We start from the raw sequence: 18275 nt of genomic DNA, 5'->3' as shown, positions 1-18275 counted from the left end.
GGAGAGGCAGGGCTGCCAGGCAACAAAGGCATAAATAGCTCACACTGAGTCCAGGACCTGGCAGGGGTCGGGGCATCTCCCCCAGTCACACACATCTGAGAATCAGCACAGCAGGCCCCTCCCCCAGAAGAACTGCTAGAAGAACAGGAGGAGAGCAAGTTCTTGACCAAGCAGTGCTGGACCAAGGGAAACTCGAGGGAATATAGTATATAGAACTAGAAGGTCCCCCACTTTTTCTTTTTTAAATTATTTTTTCATTTTCCATTACAACTCATTTTTATATCAGACTATTTCCAATATTTCCAATATTTTGTGCCTTTTCCCACCTTAACTACAATATTTTATAAGCTCTTCAGTTTTAAGTTTCTTCCTTTTTGACTTTCATATTTCTACAATTACATGTCTTAGATATATTTTTAACTTCTGGATTCCCTTCAACTCACTCAATTTAATTTTGGGAGATATATGATATTTGGGTTTTTGTTTTGTGGTTTTTGTTTTCTCTGCCTCATTTTGTTCTACAATGGTGGAAGTTAATATCTCCTAAACCATGACCAGAATACACCCAAAACCAAGTGGAATACCATACTGGTTCATTCTGTGAGATTATATTCTCTCTTCCTTCCCATTCTGCCCCCCTCTTCTATCTTGTTTTGTTTTGGTGGTCAATGTTGGGGCCCTCTACAAGTATTTCTGGTTTATATAATTTTGGGACTGAGCATCTTCTAACATACATAATTTAATACACCCAGAACCAAGATTATCACCCTCTAGGATCCCTCAGGTAGACTACATTCTCCCTCCACTAAAACTTTTTCAATACCACCATCTCTCCCAGTCTGCCCCCTTTATAAGTTTTATTTCCCTTATTTTCTCTTTTCACTCTTTTGTTTTCTTCTTTTTTTCTTCTACTTTGGGATTTTTAGCTTTTTATTTTTTACTACTTTATTTTGGTATTTTTTTCACTTTTGTTTTATATTGTTCTGACATTCTTTTTCATTTTCTGGTCTCTCAGAATCATCTAGGGTGGAATTTACTTAGGTCACGGTTGATATTCTTGACTCAGCCCATTCATACAGCCACTCTACACTGAACAAAATGACTAGAAGGAAGAATTCATCACGAAAGAAAATATCAGAAACAGTATTCTTTGCCACAGAGTTACAGAATATAGATTTCAATTTGATGTCAGAAAGCCAATTCAGAAGCACAATTATAAAGCTAATGCTAGCTCTGGAAAAAAAAAAAAAACATTAAAGACTCCAGAGACTTTGTTACTGCAGAATTGAGATCTAATCAGGCCGAAAATAAAAATAAATTAAATGAGATGCAATCCAAACTGTATGTCCTACCGGCTAAGGTTAATGAGAGGGAAGAAAGAGTGAGTAACATGGAAGACAAGCTGATGGTAAGGAAGGAAGCTGAAAAAGAAAGAGAAAAACAATTAAGAGACCATGAGGAAAGGCTAAGGGAAATAAATGATAGCCTGAGAAGGAAGAATCTACATGTAACAGGGGTTCCAGAAGATGCTGAGAGGGACAGAGGGCCAAAAGCATATTTGAACAAATCATAGCTGAGAACTTCCCTACCTTGGGAAGGAAAACAGGCATTCAGATCCAGGAGATAGAAAGGATTCCCCCCCCCCCAAATTGATAAAAACCATTCAACATCTCGACATTTAATAGTGAAATTGCAAATTCCAAAGATAAAGAGAAAATCCTTAAAGCAGCAAGAGACAAGAGATTCTTAACTTATAGGGAGAGAAATATGAGATTAACAGCAGACCTCTCCACAGAGACCTGGCAGACCAGAAAGGGCTGACATTATACTTTCAGGGTACCAAATGAGAACATGCTGCCAAGTATACTTTATCCAGCAAGGTTCTCATTCAGAATAGAAGGAGAGATAAAGAGCTTCCAAGATAGGCAGAAACTGAAAGAATATGTGACCACCAAACCAGCTCTGCAAGAAATATTAAGGGGGACCCTGTAAAAGAAAGAGGACACCCAAAGAAATAATCTACAAAAACAGTGACTGAATAGGTATTATGAGGACACTAAATTCGTATCTTTCAATAGTTCCTCTGAAAGTGAATGGGCTAAATGATCCCATCAAAAGACACAGAGTATTGGACTAGATAAAAAAGCAAGATCCATCTATTTGCTGTCTACAAGAGACTCATTTTAGACTTAAGGACACCTCCCACCTGAACATGAAAGGGTGGAAAACCATTTACCATTCAAATAAATGGTCCTCAAAAGAAAGTTGGGTAGCAATCCTCATATCAGATAAAAAGTTTATCCCAAAGACTGTAGTAAGAGATGAAGAGGGACACTATATCATACTTAAAGGCTCTATCCAACAAGAAGACCTAACAATAATGAATATTTATGCCCCCAATGTAGGAGCTGCCAAGTATATCAATCAACAACCAAAGTAAAGATATACTTAGATAATAATACACTAAGACTGGGAGACTTCAATACGGCACTTTCTGCAAAGGACAGATATTCTAAGCAGAACATCTCCAAAGAAACAAGGGCCTTAAATGATACACTGGACCAGATGGATTTTACAAATATATACAGAACTTTCCATATGAATGCAACTGAATACACATTCTTCTCAAGTGCACATGGAACTTTCTCCAGAATAGACCACATACAGAGTCACAAATCACTTCTCGATGGATACCAAAAGATTGGGATTTTCCCCTGCATATTTTCATACCACAAAGCTTTGAAACTAGAACTCAATTACAAGAAGAAATTTGGAAGAAACTCAAACATGTCGAATGGGTCAACCAGGAAATTAGAGAAGAATTAAAAAGATTCCTTGAAACTAATGAAAATGAAGATACAACCGTTCAAAAGCTTTGGGATACAGCAAAAGCAGTCCTAAGAGGGAAATACATCACAATAGAAGGCTCACTCCAAAAATTTGAAAAAACTCAAATACACAAGCTAACCTTGCACCTAAAGGAACTGGAGAAAGAACAGCAAGTAAAACCTACACCAAGCAGAAGAAGACATATAAGAAAGATGTGAGTAGAACTCAATGGAATAGAGACAAGAAGAACTGTAGAACAGATCAATAAAGCCAGGAGTTGGTTCTTTGAAAGGGTTAATAGGATAGATAAAACCCTAGCCAGGCTTATTAAAAATAAAAAAGACTCAAATTAATAAAATCATGAATGAAAGAGGAGAGAACACCACCAATACCAAGGAAATTCAAATTATTTTAAAAACTTATTATATGCCAAAAAATTAGGCAATCTAGGAGAAATGGATGCATTTCTGGAAAGCCACAAACAACCAAAACTAGAACTGGAAGAAATAGAAAACCTGAACAGGTCAATAACCAGTGAGGAAATTGAAGCAGTCATCAAAAACCTCCCAAGACACAAAAGTCCAGGGCCAGATGGCTTCAGAGAGGATGTCTATCAAACGTTTCAATAAGAAATTATACCTATTCTTCTAAAGCTGTTTCAGAGGATAGAAAGGGACGGAATACTTCCAATCTCGTTTTATGAGGCCAGCATCACCTTGATTCTAAAACCAGACAAAGACCCCACCAAAAAGGAAAAATATAGACCAATTTCCCTAGTGAACTTGGATGCAAAAATTCTCAACAAGACACTAGCCAATAGGAACCAATAGTACATTAAAAAGATTATTCACCATGACCAAGTGGCATTTATCCCCAGGATGCAAGGATGGTTCCACACTCCTAAAACAATCAACAAGATAGATAACATCAACAAGAGAAAAAAAAAGAATGTATGATTGTCTCAATAGATGCAGAGAAAGCATTTGACAAAATACAGCATCACACCCCAAGGGCCCTTCTCTCAGTCTCAGGAGGATCACTCCAGTCCCTACACACTCTGGCACACTTGTTCACAGTTACCACCCTGGCAGCCAAACTCCAGGCCATAACAGGCCCGGGCGCCAGTGTGCCTTTGTCTGTACTCTGCTCTCAGCCTGCCAGGCCCAGGGGGAAATAAAAGCACCCCAGTTTCTGCTCTCTCTAAAAAAAAAAAAAATACAGCATCCATTCCTTTTTTTTTCTTTCCAAGTTTTATTACCAACATAGAGAGGGACGTGCATGTCCACGATGACTGATTGTCATTACAAGACTCAACTGGACAGAGACGGTAGGGCCCCAAGCTGGTGCCCGCCCTAGTCTGTCTACCAGATGAGGGGAGCTGAGCATAGGCACAAGGCCCAGGAGCCGCCAAGCCCATGGTTCCCCTTCTATTTCTCCTTCTCTTTCTGATCTTTTTCTTTCTTCTTCCACTCCGTTTCGCTTCTTCCTCCTCGTGGTTCTTGATCGGCTGCTCCACTTCCTTCTGCTTCAGGACCCTGATGACCATCTTCCTGTTCTCTCTCATCAGGGAAGCGATTTCCACTTTTTCATCAGAGAGTTCACTCATATCCATGGTCTTGTTTAGGATTTTGATAGCTAAAGCAAGTGCGGACTTCAGAGTCATTTCTCCTTTGTAATCTTCTTTTAACATTGGACACAGCTGCAGCTCTATTGTTTCCAATGCACGTGGCCTCCGTCCTCCATAATACTCTGATAGAGCATATACTCTGACAGGGCTGAAAGTCACAGTGCTTATCCCAGCCGATGTAAAGCAATGAAACAACAAAGGGACATTTTCCTCCAAACTGTGTATAGGCTTGTTTGATATCACACAGTGCTGTGACCAACTGCTCACAAGGAATTGGTTCCTGATACTGTAAAAAATACCTTTGAGCAATGAGTCTCAGTTCATTTGTGAGAAGGTTAACATCAGAAGTTATATCCGCCATGCTGCAAGCCATGTCCTCATTCAGTTTATAAATTTTTTCAGAAAAAAAGGCTTCTTCAAGAAGCCTGTGGATGTTGCATCTTTCTGCTGTAAGCAAAAAACCATCATTTGCTAGAATTCTCAAGCAGGTGCCTGCATTTCCAATGGCTTCCATGGCATCTTCAACTTGGTACAAGCGACCTTCTGGAGAAAATATGGTGGTTGGTCCTGGAGTCATACCTTCGAGATATGTTTTCTGAGCTTTATATGGGATCCCTGGGTGGCGCAGTGGTTTAGCGCCTGTCTTTGGCCCAGGGAGTGATCCTGGAGACCCGGGATCGAATCCCACGTCTGGCTCCCGGTGCATGGAGCCTGCTTCTCCCTCTGCCTGTGTCTCTGCCTCTCTCTCTCTCTCTCTGTGACTATCATAAATTTAAAAAAATTAAAAAAAATTTAATTCCTGCGGGACACACGGAAGAGGAGAGACTGACATGGAGACGTTTCTTGCAGAAGAAACCTCATGGCTACTACTGCTGTTAAGCAGCCGCTACCAATAAGGCGCCCACGCATGCTTACAGCATACATTCCTTATCTAAACTCTTCAGAGTGTAGGGATAGAGGGAACATTCCTCAACATCTTAAAAGCCATCTATGAAAAGCACACAGCAAATATCATTCTCAATGGGGAAACACTGGGAGCCTTTCCCCTAAGATCAGGAACAAGACAGGGATGTCCACTCTCACCACTGCTATTCAACATAGTACTAGAAGTCCTAGCCTCAGCAATCAGGCAACAAAAAGAAATAAAAGGCATTCAAATTGGCAAAGAAGAAGTCAAACTCTCCCTCTTCACAGATGCCATGATACAGTCCATAGAAAACCCCAAAGACTCCACCCCAAGATTGCTAGAACTCATTACAGCAATTCGGCAATGTGGCAGGATACAAAATCAATGCCCAGAAATCAGTGGCATTTCTATTCACTAACAATGAGACTGAAGACAGAGAAATTAAGGAGTCAATCCCATTGACAATTGCACCCAAAAGCATAAGATACCTAGGAATAAATGTAACCAAAGAACCAGATAAAGACAACACAAAAAAACGAGAACTACAGGCCAATATCTATCATAAAGGTAGATGCAAAAATCTTCAACAAAATGTTAGCAAGCCGGGCAGCCCAGGTGGCTCAGTGGTTTAGCACTGCCTTCAGCCCAGGGCCTGATCCGGGAGATCCAGGATCGAGTCCCATGTCGGGCATCCTGCATGGAGCCTGCTTCTTCCTCTCCCTGTGTCTCTGCCTTTCTCTCTGTGTCTGTCATGAATAAATAAATATAATGTTTAAAAATATATATTAGCAAGCGAAACCCAACAATACATTTAAAAAACCAGACACATTTGGGGCACCTGGCTGGCTTATCAGTGTAGCATGTGACTCTTGATCTCAGGGTCATGAGTTCCAGCCCCACATTAGGCATGGAGCCTACTCAAAAAAATAAAAAAATAAACTATACACTAAGATCAAGGGGGATTTATTCCTGGGATGCAAAGGAATAAATTCAATATTAGATAACAATCCGTGTGATACATCACATCAATAAGAGAAAGGAAAAAATCATATGATCATTTCAATAGATAAAGAAAAGGCATTTGACAAAGTACAAGACCCATTCATGATAAAAACCCTCTGCACAGTAGGGCTAGAGGAAAAATACCTGAACATAATAAAGGCCTTATCTGAAAAACCCACAGCCAACATCATACCTACTGGTGAAAAACTGATAGCTTTCCCCCTAAGGTGAAGAAGTAGACAAGGATGCTCATTTTCCACTTTTATTCAACATAGTAATGAAGTTCTAGCCATAGCAATCAAGCAATAAAAAGAATTTGGATCCTCAAAAGGCATCCAAATTTGTAAGGAAGAAGTAAAACTCTCTGCAAGTGATATGATAATGTATATAGAAAAACCTAAAGACTCCACCAAAAAACTACTGCTAATAATAAATGAATTCAGTAATGTTGCAGGATACAAAATCAATGTACAGAAATCTATTGCATTCCTATATGCTAATAATGAATCATCAGAAAGTGAAATTTAGAAAACAATCTCATTTATAATTGTACAAAAATAATAAAATATCTAGTAATAAACTTAACCAAAGAGGTGAAAGACCTATACTCTGAAAACTATAAAATACTGATGAAATAAATTCAAGATGATGCAAAGAAATGGAAAGATGTTCCATGCTCATGTGTTGGAAGAACAAATATTTCTCAAATGTCTATACTACCTAAAGCAATATGCATATTTAATACAATCCCTATCAAAATACTGAGAGCATTTTTCACAGAACTAGAATAAACAACCCTAAAATTTGTTTGGAACCAAAAAGATCTTGAATAGCAAAGTAACCTCGAAAACAAAACTGGAGATATCACAATTCTAGATTTCAAATTATATTATAAAGCTGTAGTTAATTAAAAGTATGGCTCTAGCACAAAAAATGACACATATGTCAGTGGATTATAACAGAAAACCCAGAAATAACCCACAATTTTCTGGTCAATTAATCTTCAAAAAAGGAGGAGAGAATATGAAATGGGAAAAAGACAGTCTCTTCAACAAATGATGTTGGGAAAATTGGATAGCCATATGCAAAAGAATGAAACTGGACCACTTTCTTTCACCATACACAAAAATAAACTTAAAAGGGATTAAGACCTACATATGAGGCCTGAAACTCTACAAATCCTTGAAGAGAGCATAGGCAGTAATCTCTTTCTCATCAGCCATAGCTACATTTTTCTAGATGTCTCCTGAGGCAAGGGAAATAAAAACAAAAATAAACTATTAGGACTACATCAAAATAAAGTATTTCTGCACAGTGAAGGAAACAATAAGACTAAAAGGCAGCATATAGAATGGGAGAAGATATGTGTAAATGTCATATCTGATAAAATGTTAGTGTCTAAAAAATACAAAGAACTGACTGATATAATCCAATACCCTCCCCCAAAACAAATAATCCAATTAAAAATGGGCAGAAGACATGAGCAAACATTTCTCCAATGAAGACTTACAGATGGCTAACAGAGAACATCAAAAGATGTTTGTCATCACTTATAATCAGGGAAATGCAAATTAAAACTACAATGAGATATCATCTCATACTTGTCAGAATGACTAAAATTGAAAAAACAAGAAACAAGTGTTGGCAAGGATGTGGAGAAAAAGGAACCCTCTTGCTCTGTTGGTGGGAATGTGGATTGGTGCAGCTACTGTGGTAAACAGTATGGGAAATCCTCAAAAAATTAAAAATAGGGAATCCTGGGTGGCTCAGTGGTTGAACGTCTGCCTTTGGCTCAGGTCGTGATCCCAGGGTCCTGGGATCGAGTCCCACATCAGGCTCCACACAGGGAGCCTGCTTCTCCTTCTGCCTATGTCTCTGCCTGTCTCTGTGTGTCTCTCATGAATAAATAAAATCTTTTTTAAAAAATTAAAAATAGAACTACCTTATAATCCAGTAATCACACTACCCCAAAAATACAAAAACACTAATTCAAAGGGCACATACACCCCTGTTTATTGCAGCACTTTCTACAATAGCCAAACTATGGAAGTAACCCAAGTTTTCCTCGAGAGAGGAAAGGATAAAGATGTGATGTACACACACACACACGCACACACACACACACACACACAAAATGGAATATTACTTAGCCATCGAAAAGAATTAAATCTTGCCTTTTGCAGCCACAAGGATAGAGGCAGAAAGTAGAATGCTAAGTGAAACAAGTTAGAGAAAGATAAATACCATATGATCTCATTCATATGTGGAGCTTTAGAACACAACAAAAGAGCACAGGAAAGAAGAAATGGGTTGAGAGAGAGAGAGAGAGAGAGACCAAGAAATAGACTCTTTTTGTTCCAGACATAAGTACAAGCGCAACAAACAGTATTTTATTCCAACCTACCCCTTGGAACAATGACTTACAGAAGGAAGAACATATGATCCTAGAGAGCTCATTAGAGTTGTCATCTTTTTTTAAATAATTTTTTTATCAGAGTTCAATTTGACAACATATAGCATAACACCCAGTGCTCAACCTGCCGAGTGTTCCCTTCAGTGTCAGTCACCCAGTCACCCCAACCCTCCGCCCACCTCCACTTCCACTACCCCTTGCTAATTTCCCAGAGTTAGGTGTCTCTCATGTTTTGTCACCCTCACTGATATTTGAGTCTTCTCTCTCTTCTTTTTAATAATGCTGGCTAATGGTTTATCTATCTTATTAATTCTTTCAAAGAACCAACTCCTGGTTTTGTTGATCTCTTCCACAGTTCTTCTGGTCTCGATTTCGTTGAGTTCTGCTCAAATCTTTATTAACTCTCTTCTTCTGCCGGGTGTAGGATCTATTTGCTGTTTTTTTCTCCAGCTCCTTTAGGTGTAAGGGTAGCTTTTGTATTTGAGTTCTTTCCAGTTTTTGGATGGATGTTTGTATTGCAATGTATTTCCCCCTCAGGACTGCTTTTGCTGTATCCCAAAGATTTTGAACGGTTGTATCTTCATTCTCATTATTTTCCATGAATCTTTTTAACTCTTCCCTAATTTCCTGGTTGACCCTTTCATCTTTGAGCAGGATGGTCCTTAACCTCCACGTGTTTGAGGTCCTTCCAAACTTCTTGTGATTTAGTTCTAGTTTCAAAGCATTATGGTCTGAAAATATGCAGGTATGATCCCAATCTTTTGGTATTGGTTAAAATCTGATTTGTGACCCAGTATGTGATCTATTCTGGAGAAAGTTCCATGTGCACTTGAGAAGAATATGTATTCAGTTGCATTTGAACGTAAAGTTTTGTAAATATCTGTGAAATCCATCTGGTCCAGTGTATCATTTAAAGCTCTTGTTTCTTTGGAGATGTGCTTAGAAGATCTGTCGATTGTAGAAAGCGCTAGATTGAAGTCACCACGAATAAGTGTATTATTATCTAAGTATGTCTTTACTTTGGTTATTAAGTGATTGATATACTTGACAGCTCCCACGTTAGATGTATAAATATTCATGACTGTTAGGTCCTCTTGTTGAATAGATCCTTTAAGTATGATATAGTGTCTCTCTTCATCTCTTACTACAGTCTTCGGGATAAACTTTAATTTATCTGATATGAGGATGGCTACCCCTGCTTTCTTTTGAGGACCATCTGAATGGTAAATGGTTCCCCAACCTTTTATTTTCAGGCTGTAGGTGTCCTTTGGTCTAAAATGTGTCTCTTGTATACAGCAAATAGATGAGTCTTGCTTTTTTATCCAGTCTGAAACCCTGCGTCTTTCGATGGGGTCATTAAGCCCTTTCACGTTCAGAGTTACTATTGAAAAATATGAATTTAGTGTCATCATGATACCTCTTCATTCCTGTCTTTGTGGATTATTTCTTTGAGCTTCCTATTTCTTTTACAGAGTCCCCCTTAATATTTCTTGCAGAGCTGGTTTGGTGGTCACATATTCTTTCAGTTTCTGCCTATCTTGGAAGCTCTTTATCTCTCCTTCTATTCTGAATGAGAACCTTGCTGGATAAATTATTCTTGGCTGCATGTTCTTTTCCTTTAGGACCCTGAATATATCCTGCCAGCCCTTTCTGGCCTGCCAGGTCTCTGTGGAGAGGTCTGCTGTTACCCTAATACTTCTCCTCATAAAGGTTAAGGATCTCTTGTCTCTTGCTGCTTTAAGGATCTTCTCTTTATCTTTGGAATTTGCAAGTTTCACTATTAAATGTCAAGGTGCTGAGTGGTTTTTATTGATTTTAGGGAGGGATCTCTGTATCTCCTGGATCTGAATGCTTGTTTCCCTTCCCAAGGTAGGGAAGTTCTCAGCTATGATTTGTTCAAACACACTTTCTGGTCCTCTGTCTCTTTCGGAGCCCTCTGGAACCCCAATTAAACATAGATTTTTCCTTCTGAGGCTGTCATTTATTTCCCTTAGCCTATCCTCATGATCTTATAATTGTTTTTCTCTTTTTTCCTCAGCTTCCTTCCTTGCCATCAATTTGTCTTCTATGTCACTCACTCGTTCTTCTACCTCGTTAACCCTCGTCGTTAGGACCTCCAGTTTGGATTGCAACTCATTTAATTGATTTTTAATTTCGGCCTGGTTAGATCTAAATTCTGCAGTCATGAAGTCTCTTGAATCATTTATGCCTTTTTCTAGAGCCACCAGTAGCTTTATAATTTTGCTTCTGAATTTGCTTTCTGACATTGAATTGTAATCCAAATTTTGTAACTCTGTGGGAGAGAGGATTGTTTCTGATTCTTTCTTTTGGTGAGTTTTCCCTTCTAGTCATTTTGCTCAGTGCAGAGTGGCCAAAAACAAGTTGTACTTGATAGAAGCGGGAACTCTTCTCTCTGTAGCGTTCCAGCTGTTTTCTCTTTAAATCTCAGGCCGAATTCATAGGTTTTCAGGATGATTTGTAAGTTATCTTGTTCTCCTTATTCTTTAACCATGATTGGAAACAAACATCAACAGGTGAGTCTGTACTTGTTCCAGTGGTGAAATCCTATCAAAAGGATCTTAGCTCTGCAAGGTTTTTGCAGTTGTAGCTTGCTCCTCTCTTGTTTTTGTTGTATCATTTTGCAAAGAAGACTGTCCAAGAGCAGCATCTGACAAATGTTGACTTTCTATATGATTTCTTTTACTTAGAGATAGAATGGCCTCCACCGAAACAGGGTGTGCTCCGACCCCGCCGCTGCTGCTTTCCCGACCCCGGGGGAAACGGTGACAAGGACCCTCCCGCCTCGACCAAAGGCACTCACGGCGAGGCCCCTGTGGCTGGACCGTCTCCAGCGCTGGGCGGGCTCTGCCGGGCTTCCCCAAAGTGGTGGCCCTGCTCTGCGCCGGCTGGGGCTTCAGTCAAGAAAGACTCTTTACCATAGAGAGTAAGATGATGGTTACCAGAAGGGAGGTTGGTGGGGCAGATGTGTTAAATAGGGGATGAGGACTAAAGACTACACCGACCATGATGAAATAAAATGATAAAATATTTAAAAAAATTTTTAATGTAGAATGGCTGGACTAGATTATTAAGCCGTCACACACAACTCATCTAGCTCTAAAATACTTTTGTCCTATGATTTTGCAGCATCCAGGGATTTCAAGAGACAGAAGTAATGTCATTCTCCCATAAACAAGATGTCTAAGAGATTTAGTGCCATTGAAATAATATGTAATCTTGCCACAGATGGCCTCCAAGAATTTCCCAAACAACCTGGGTTGTTTAGTGAGTCTAGGTGTTCCTGGGCTTGAATAACAGATGTTATGCTAAAAAAAAAAAGCATGCAAATTAAACATGGCCTCACAGAGTTATGCTTCAATACAGGAGTGAGTAGGGGTAAAGGGTCATTTGATGCCAAAGAATCCTATAGCAAGCCCCTTCCTAGAATATAATTACCTCCTGTGTTGTATGGGATTCCATTTTCACATCAGGTCTGGAAAGCTCTGGAAAGGGTCCCTGCCTCTGACATAAAATAGTACCCAGCTCTGTGAAAGAGCTACTGTGAAGCCACAGAAAAAGTACAGCTTCAGGACACCTGGATGGCTCCAAGGTTGAGCGTCTGCCTTTCGCTCAGGGCGTAGTCCCAGAGTCCCAGGATTGAGCCCCACATTGGGCTCCCTGCATGGAGCCTGCTTCTCCCTCTGCCTATGTCTCTGACTCTCTTTCTGTGTCTCTCATGAATAAATAAATAAAATCTTTTTTTAAAAATAAGTACAGCTTCATATAGTGGGAAAAGAGGAGATGAGAAAGAGATCAATGGTCATTTTCAAATTAATAAACAAGGATACATTTGAAAGTCAAAATCAAAGGTTGTATAAATTCACTAAGAATCCAACACTTCAGAGTAGTTCTGGCCTATAGTCATGCAGTGGTCATCCTCAGATTTCCAGGACTAGGTCTGTAGTCTCCTCTGCCATTAAAGCCTTATGGGAGCCCTGGGTCCAGGCACCTGATGAAGAGTACACTGGTGCCAGAAAGAAAACACACAGGAGTCTCCACACTCTGGATGCTACTCAGCCACAGACCCACAGGGTTTAGATGTTTAGGGAGGGGCCTGACTACAAGGGAGCATTTTGGGGGTAATGGAGCTGTTCTATATCTTGTGTAATTGAGGTACTGCATATTAAAACTACAATTTTTTAAAAAGGATACCAAAAATGGCTTTTACAAAGGACAGAGGAGAGGACCCAGGAAAAAAGAGAAAGGGGGAGAAAGATTGAGAAAAAGTGAAGGAGAAGAGCAGAGTGTTATAAATACCTCCAAAGCTCTTGGAATCCAGATCCTGGGATCTGGGTATTCAACAAATAATGTCTCTTTAATTAAGAAACAGCCCAGAACAAGTATTGGCAATCAGAAGCTAATAACAACTTTGCATTAAGCTGCCTGGAAATTCTATTCAGAGTTATGAGAGTCAAATTAAGAGGCTGGACTATCTAGTTGATTCTGGATGATGGGGCTGAGAAAATCTCTGAAAAGTTAGTGATGAGGTGGGGAAGAAAAAGAAGGGAAGAGAAAGAGAGATTGATGGATTGACTTGGAGAACAGAACTGCCTTTTTATAAAACCCAAATTAGAACCATGCCCTAGTAGCTGGAGCTTAAAGAGATCTGTGACCCAGGCCCTGGTAGATGGTTTCATAAAGGGGATCTTTGATTCTACTGTGGAAATGACTCTTCCCTTTCTATGGGTCAATATCTCTTAGGTTCCTAGAATGACCCAGTTTTCCTTGGCTCTCCTTCTTACTGTACTCACTGTACAATTGACCCAGCTCAGGCTACTCAGTGATATAGTAATAGAGGAGGCACCAGATGCCAAAAATCCAGACGCCTTCCTTCAAAACGTTTTTGCTCTACCGGGGGGGAAAAAGTCTCTCTTTTAGGGGTGGAGAGGTAGAAGCCCTCAACTATTACAGATTTACCATAGTCTTATGACTGGATGCATCAACAGCCTAGCAAAATGGCAGAACAGGTATTTCCCATCTTTACAAACCAATCTACTGAGGCCAACAATGAACAGTGAATGACTTACCGAGTGACCATAGCAGAGTAGTGATAGAGTCAGGATTTGAACAGATCTCCTGATTCCAAATTCTGGGACTGCCAATGTGGAAGGAACTCTATGTCTTGGAGGAAATGGGTGACAGGTTATTAGGGTATTAGGTTTGTCCAGAGAAACAGAACAAATAGGATAAATAGATAAATAGGTCAATTTATTATAAGGAATTAACTCACACAATAATGGAGGCTGAAAAGTCTCAAGCTCTGCCATCAGCAAGCTGGAAACCCAAGAGAGCCCATGTGTAGTTCTAGTTCAAGTTTAAAGGTCTGAGAACAAGGAGAGCTTATGATATATGTTCCAGTCCAAAAGCTGGCAGGCTTGAGACTCAAGAAGAGCCAGTGTTTCAGTTTAAGGATGAAGGCTGGAAAAGACGGATATCCCAGGTTACACACAGTCAAGCAGGAGTTCCCTCTTACTCCTGGGAAGGTCAGCCTTTTTGTTCTATTCAGGCCTTCACCTGATTGGATAAGCCTCTCCCACATCAAGGAGGGCAATCTTCTTTATTCAGTCTTCTATTCAAATGTTAATCTTATCTAAAAACACCCTGACAGACACTCACAGAATAATGTTTGACCAAACATCTGGGCACCTCATGGCTCAGTCAGGTTGACACATAAAATTAACTAATACACCCAGGGAGAGAGTGAAGGTGAACTTATGGCTCCCTTCCTGTTGATAGCTATTCACTTAATGGCTGGTCCTCTTTAACCCACTTTCATACTTATTTCACTTTTTGAATCAAGTCTAAAAGCTGGACCCATACACTAATGTTCACTGGGAAGGAGACAGGAGAGAAGAGAGCTGGGGCAAGGGGAATGGACAGGCAGATCCTCTTTGCCTCCGCAGTGTAAGGGTTCTCATGTGCCAAGAGGCTCCATGGAACTGGCACTTGACTGGGGACTTGGTGGACAGAAACTTGAATGTTCTCTGTTGATACCACCCTGGGAGGAGGTGGAACTGAACCAACATGAGTTTGCTCTCTGGTGAGTCACAGATATACCAGGTGGAGTTGTTATACAAAGTAAACTTTATTTGCAGCAAAGAAGGAGCTCACGGGAAATAACTTCCAAAGTCATGACATTCCAAGCAAGGGTGAATGGGTTCCTTTTATTTAGGGTTAGGATGAATAGTGAAGACTCGTTATCATATGTAGGAGTGGGCATGAGGCCTTGTATGTGCCTTAAGCAAACATGCCTATACATACATTGTATGTTATGTAAATGAAGCCTGTGCTCCTCCTTGGGTGCAGATTTTAGTATTATAATGAGTTAAAGGTACTTGTTAGTCATTCTAGAGGTCGCTACATGGTCCATTTGTGTAAGTCAAGAATTACACTCAAATTAGTCTGGGTGTTCTGGGCTGGCAGGACGTCTTATCAGGGTAGTTGCTCTTGCTTGAGGGGTTGTTTTGGTTTCCATTTGCCTGAGTTAAGAGATAAGCTGGAAAGAAGAGTTTAAGGAAAACTGTGGTACAAAGATCAATAGTTTCAAGCAGATGGTCAGTAAAGGTCAGGTCTTGGGCCTAACTGATGACCTAAGGAAACCCAGTAGGTCACTCATTTGGAACCTAAACACCTAAACAAGGCATCTGAATAACAAAAGACTTGTTATAAGGGGTTATTTTAAATGGACATCAATTTTTCTTAAGAAACAAAATCATAATAATGCAATGATGATTTTTTGAGCACCATAGTTCATCACAAGATGATGGTATATAACGTTGGTTGAGGTCAATGGCCCAATTCATGCAATATGGATAGAATGGTGGGGATGGCACCAGAGTCCAGTAATACCACAATGACATTCTCACTGGTAATACATATTTAGTAATAACAGTGACAAGTTATTTATTTGTCTTCATGGTTAACAGAAATTATGCATATATAAATACATTTGTTTTCACAAAGCATTAAAAAATTATTGCTCTATTTTGGGGTAAACATTCCAAACTTTGGAAATATTATGAATGCAGAAAGTGAAGGATCAGCTACTGTAGATAAAAAATCTTTTACAATATTGTTATCCCCATTTTTAGAGAGGTTAGGGAACTGGCCTGCAATTATACAGCTGCTAAGTAGGGGAAGTGGGATTTATTTTGCTCCATGCAGGGTGCCTGATGGGGGACTCGATCCCGGTTCTCCAGGACCACGACCTGGGCCTAAGGTGGCACTAAACCGCTGAGCCACCCGGGCTGCCTGGAAGTGGGATTTAAACTCTATATCTGCCTGACTCCCCAGTTGTCATGTGCCTGATGAGGAGCCAGGGACCAAGAAAAGGGAGGTGATAGATTTGTGTGGTGAAGGCAGACCACTCCTACTTCTCTCCTCACCCTCAGAACCCGCCTCTTGTGTATAGCACCTCCTTGGTAGTACTGAACATTAGTGTATAGTACTGGTAGTATTGGTAGTAGTATTGGTAGACAGGATCAATTCTTGGGATATGATGAGATGTGTCTCTGGGAAGGCAGCTTTTGGGGTGGGGACAGAGTGAGAATGGAGGAGAAGTCCTCTGAGAAGGAATAAGGATAGCCTATGGGTCAGGTGCCAGGAAGCTAATGGGAGGCCATGGAAAGCCAAAAGTTAAGTATGTTTGAATGCTTAGAGTGGGGTCACCAGGCGCTTCTGGGGTGAGTGAGTTGCCTAAGGGTGGAGAAATAGGAAGATAAGATTCACCACAACACTTCTCATCAGTACCAGTTGGCACACCCAGCTCACCATAGCAGCATAGGAGCTGGGGGAGGCATCCACAGGAAAATTGGCCCAGGGAACAGGGCAGATTGGGGGGTACCTCCACTAAAACTGGAATGGATCAGCTAGGAATCTGCCCAAGGGAAGCACAGGGTATATATTAGTTTCTTAGGGCTGCTGTAATAAATTACTACAAACTCGGTTGTTTAAACCAACAAGATATATTCACTGGAGGGAAGAAGTCTAAAGTCAAAGTGTTGGTAGTGCCACACTCTCTCTTGAGGCTCTAGGGGAGAATTGTTCCATGCCTCTACCCTAGCTTCTGGTGATTTCTAGGCAATTGTTTCCATTCCTTGGCTTGCAGTTGCATCAGTTCAATCTCTGTCTCTGTCTTCACATTGCCTTCTCCTTTGTGTATCTCCCAAAACCTTTCTCTTATACATGTGATTGCACTTACAGCCTACATGGATAAGCCAGGGTAATCACCTCATCTCAAAATCCTTAACTTACTTACATATGCAAAGACTCCTTTTCTAATGATTAGGACTTGATACCTGTGGATAGCCATTACTACAGGGGATGAGGATGTGTGTCAAGATGAATACAGGATTTACTTCCCTGTGGTTCCTCCCTGATCCATATGATGGCTTCAATCTGAGTCTGGTTCCAAGATGGCTGCCACTATTCTGAATATACTTTCCAGCTGAATAACATCCCACAAAAGATGGGAGAGACCATCTATTAGATGATCTACTAGATCTACTAGAAAGCAAGGGAAACTTTCCCAGAAGGGCAACCAGTAAGATTCCCCAAGTATCTCATTAGTCTGAACTGTGTCACATGCCCATGCCTAAGCCAATCACAGGCCAGGCATCAATGGCTCTACAATAGTTTTAAATCAATCAGGACTCATCTTTTGAATCACATGACCATGCAGAGGAAGGTGGATACCTGAACAAAATCAGGGTTCCAAGAAGAAAGGGAAAGGCATGAGGGAGCTCTAGTTTTCAAACTTTGAATTGGCTGTAACCAGATTGATTAGCTAGAGAATGCTATTTGCATCTTTGAGCTGCTATTGGTTATCAGGCTAAGCTTTGAGTGTATAGAAAATTGTTGCTCGTGCGACAGAAGGCCACATGATACTAGATCTGAGGAGCTAAATGTTCATATGGCATGTCTTCTATGTATGGATGCTGTGATCTTTAATTTTTTTATTGAGGTGGAATTCACACAACATACAATGAACTATTTTAAAGTATACAATTCAGTGGCATTTAGTGCATGCACAATGTTGTGCAACCACTACCTCTCCCTAGTTTCAAAACTTTCTCACACCCCCAGAAGTACACCCTGTATGTATTAAGCAGTCACTCCTTAATCACCCCTCCTCCATTCCCTGGCAGCCATTAATCTGCTTTTTGTCCCTATGGATTTGCCTATTCTGGATAGTTCATATAAAAGGAATCATACATTATTATGAATTCATATTTGATGTATGGGTAAACCACAATTTGTTTATTCATTCATTTGTTTATAGACATTTGGGTTGTTTCCACCTTTTAGCTATTATGGGTCCTGTTGGCTATGAACATTTGTGAACAAGAATTTATTTCAATTCTTCTGGGTATATATCTGGAGCCAAATTGCTGGGTCATATGTTAACTAATTTTTGAGGCAGTTCCAAAGTGTTTTAT

At 40.2% G+C, this 18275-nt stretch overlaps 1 pseudogene; it reads right to left on the bottom strand.

Annotated features, from left to right (window-relative positions):
* Positions 1-4256: 4256 nt before the first annotated feature.
* Positions 4257-4844, bottom strand: LOC140627546 (proteasome subunit alpha type-4 pseudogene; annotated as a pseudogene).
* Between the last annotated feature and the right edge of the window lie 13431 nt (positions 4845-18275).

The sequence above is a fragment of the Canis lupus genome, chromosome X (assembly GCF_048164855.1).
Source record: "Canis lupus baileyi chromosome X, mCanLup2.hap1, whole genome shotgun sequence".
NCBI classification, from domain to species: Eukaryota; Metazoa; Chordata; class Mammalia; order Carnivora; family Canidae; genus Canis; species Canis lupus.
Note: the sequence above shows the minus strand (reverse complement) of the source record. Positions and strands in the feature narration are given on the sequence as shown.